Consider the following 4008-nt stretch of genomic DNA (forward strand, 5'->3'; position numbering starts at 1 on the left):
GCTTCAGGAAACGTAGATTTGTCTCCCACCTTTCCAAGAATTATTTCCATATTTCTGTACCATTGCCATTAACATGGACAAGTCTTGGCTTGTTTTTTGTAGATGTTTTTGCCCATCCATGTGAAGAAATGTGTTGCTCTGAAATAATGCTTTTAAAAACAAAAATCACTTTATTTTTCAAATAATTAATATTAATATATAAGAGAGAATTTATAAATGTCTATGTGTGATATTTAATGTGATTTATGTGTGATATTAAAAACACCTGTTCATATCAATCAAGAAGCACGTCATGGCTTACTATGGTGATAATTTAGTAGTTGCCTGCTTACATGATTTGAATATAGATGTTCCTGAAATACCACACTAAGAAGCACTAAAGTCACTGAAGCATAGAGAAAAGCTTAAAAATAACAAAGCGCCAGACTTCGATGACATTCATCCAGGAATGTTGAAGTATGATGGTGAAGAAATCATACTAGCACTTCCCTTTCTGTGCAATAGGATCTGAGGGAATACCTGAAGAATGGATATTTTGTGTCATTACAATATTTCCTAAGACGATTTAAATAAAAGGTCAAGCTGGAAGGAAGTGAAATTTCTGCGTGTTCTTTTAAATATAATACTTTTTTAAACAAATATCTTGTTTCACAAGCAAGAGCTCATGTGCAATTCCTATATTCACATAGAGAGGAATTATTGAGCGTAGAAATGAATTTCAAAGAAGAAAAGCAATAATTATTCTTAATTAGAAAGAGCATTTTTATTATTCTATAAGACACATGTTTGGTTTAGTCAGATGATAATGTATGATTAATGATGTTGCCCCTACACTCCAACTGTTAAAATATTATTACCATAAACTCATCTATTTAAGACTAGTTTTATACATTAAAACCCTGATAAAAACCTGATTTTTTCAACATATTTTACATTTTCTTTATCTACTGAGAACTGTTTTTTGAAGTAGCTGTTCAGCTGGGTACTTACAGTATTCATTGGCTATTTCTTGGGGCTGGGGATATTCAACTTTCATGAACCTGAAAGTGATAAGACAAATATGGGATCAACATGCTCTCAGAGATTGAGTACAGGTAGGCGTCATTTCTGAATTGGTGGTACTTGGATATGTCCATTTGGAGCTTGCTGCTGGAAGACTTTGGTTTTCTGAATACTAAGTGTCTCATGTTAACATATGTCTCTGAAATATCTGGACAAATGTCTAGAGATTCATTCCTGTCAATGCACATATTTGAGCATCATCAGTATATTGGAGTTCAATGACTGTCAGGAAGGATTTATATTGTAGGGTGGAGATTAAATAAATTACTGACCATAAAGTAAGTATTTTTCACCCTAGCATGGAGCCCATCTGTAATCCAAAGGAGAATTGCATTCAAAATATTAAAAACAGAGTTGTTTTGATGAGACACCCTTTGTTTAATCTAGTCTGGGCTTTAATGTTCTCTGTAATGATCTATTTCTGAGGATAACTTCAACTGGAATGAATGAATGATTAAACCTAAGGATACCTTAACAGTATTCTGCATAAATGTTTTACATTTTAAAAATATTAGAAAGTGACCTTCTGAAACACTGTGTGACACAACGTGACATTTCTGTTGTTCTGTTCTGTTGTGATGTCTGACAACTAACACCTTTCTCCTCTTTCTAAGGGGCAATCATTACAGACATTATGGATAGCTGCTTAAGTCATTTGAAAACAAACTGCTTTTAAAGCCAAATAAATTTGTTTACAGTACATGTTCATGGATATTTCAGAGTACAAAACATTAGCGTGAGAAACTAATTTATGGACACTATAAACCTACTGCTCAGATGTTTTAAGGCTATTGTTCAGGGCAATAATTCCACCCTCTTTTCATTTTTGTAGTTTTGTCCCCCCAATCTTAGTTGTCACCACTGAAATAAGGCCCTCTGTTATTTCATGATGTTTGAGTTTTGCACTTCAGTCTTGCTGATTGAAAAAGTAATTATGTAAGCCGTTTGTAGTATCTTTTTTGATACAAAATAAACTCCTCAAAGTCTGTTGGTATTTTTATATAACAGAATTTTGTAAGCTATAAAAAGAGAAAAATGAATGGATAATAAAAGCTTATGAAATTGTATTGGCTGCTTTCTATCTCCAGTGGAGAAACTGTGAATTAATGAATCAGGATTCAGTAGAATTACATCAAAATGCGTCCTGAAGTAGTCCGATATGAAATCAACAGACTGCAGATGCAGTGTGTCCATACTTAGGAAGATATTAGGGAAAATCTGTCTTTGTGGGAGCATAGGAAAGTGTCATTTTAGTCTGGAACAAACTAGACAACAAAGTAACACAATACAATATTAAAATTTGTTCTGAACGAACATTTTAACAGTATCTGACAGACAAAGAATTAAAATACATTATTTGCTTAGTTTTACCATGCACATTTTAAAGTACTTTATAATTTTAATTAATCTTTCAAGTAGTTTTCCTTGTAGTGTTTATTGTTTCTTTGTTCCCCATGACCACAAATTATGTTTAAAATAAATCATCATGGCCCTTTAACATTTGTCTTTTTCACAATGGTTTATTTTTTGGCCATCGATAAAAGGCAAGTACATTTCCATTTCTATTTTACACCTTGGGTGAAGCCCTCAACCTGAATCAATCTTATTCCTGCAAGTGATCAGAGTTGAAAAGTTTTCATTTCCCCAAAAAATATTAGGCCCAGGTGAGAAACATAAATAACAATAAACACAAAACTAATGCAAGGGTCACTTTTCTTTCCATTCACCACAGCATTGTTGGTGTTGTTTGCTACTACCACTTTCATTCTAAAAGTCACACATTCACAGGAATGTGAATGTTGAATAACAATGAGAACAAAGCAATCAAGGTTTAGATTATGAAAGCCTCATCTTTTGAGAGGGGCTTCTGCTGCAAAAGAAGCTGCTGCAGCCTCTACAAATATATATTCAGTAGTACACAAATAAAACAACCACCCAGAGAGGGTTATTTAGAAACCTTATTTACTGCATCTCTTGCAGAAAATGCCCTGCCATTTATATTGATGAGACAGGAAGAGGACTGTACAGGGAACATGACAGAGCAGCGAGGATAGAAGATCTCCCCAAGCTGATCATTACTCATTTCAAATTTCCCGGACATTACACTGACTTGTCTGTGTGTATCCTTTTACAGGCATTAAAAGTCTATTACTCAGAAGCCAAGAATATCCTTAAACATGCATCACACCTGTCCCCTTACCTCCATTATACACTCATTTATTTTTAGAATCTTCTTTTTAAAAATGTCAGCCTTTCACACCTCTCCCGCAAAACTCCATTTATTTGGACAGTGTCTCACATACTATGACCATTGTCATATGCTCTGTACTCTGTTCTCCTTTGCTTGATATTTCTACAACTTTTCTCTCTCTCTCTCTCCTATTTGAAGAAAGCACAACAGTTGAATTGGTTTTACTTTTCAGTGTGGAATTAACCTCTAATTGGTTAAATGGGTTTTAGGATTGTTTCCATATACTGTGGTTGAATAGTTGTTTATTACATGTAGCTAGTATATTTATTCAACATATTCTCTTACACATTCAAATCAAATATCACTTCAGTTTTTATTTAAAAGCTCAAAACAATATTATGTGTAGTAAGGATGATTCAATATGAAAAAAATGATTAATTTAGCAAAAAACATGTGGATCCTTAACAATTTATGAAATAAATGCCATTAAATCTTGAATTGTGTTTATGCTAATAATGCTAAAAATGATATTTTTTTCTCCCCCTCTGATATTTGTTTCTCCTCCCACATCTCTACCAGAATCATAGTCATCTCATCTTGAATCTCTTGTCATCTTAAGCTCAACATCTCAAAATCTGACCTTTTTGTTTCCTTCTTCTCCTTTCCCCTCTGTTTCACTTGACTTTCTCCTCTTGCTTTGTTAAATATCTTAGTATTACTCTTGGCTCTTTACTCTCATTTTTCCAACATGTTTT

The 4008-nt window shown here is 33.4% G+C and overlaps 1 long non-coding RNA gene across 1 annotated transcript; it reads right to left on the reverse strand.

Moving 5' to 3' along the window:
• Positions 1 to 244: 244 nt before the first annotated feature.
• LOC148655681 (uncharacterized) lies at positions 245 to 1412 on the reverse strand. The gene is made up of 3 exons (XR_015941079.1): positions 1335 to 1412; positions 991 to 1040; positions 245 to 519 (listed from the first exon to the last, which is right to left on the reverse strand). It is a non-coding gene; the product is annotated as an uncharacterized LOC148655681 (long non-coding RNA).
• Between the last annotated feature and the right edge of the window lie 2596 nt (positions 1413 to 4008).

This window comes from Lepisosteus platostomus, chromosome 8 (assembly GCF_059453375.1).
Source record: "Lepisosteus platostomus isolate fLepPlt1 chromosome 8, fLepPlt1.hap1, whole genome shotgun sequence".
Taxonomy (NCBI): Eukaryota; Metazoa; Chordata; class Actinopteri; order Semionotiformes; family Lepisosteidae; genus Lepisosteus; species Lepisosteus platostomus.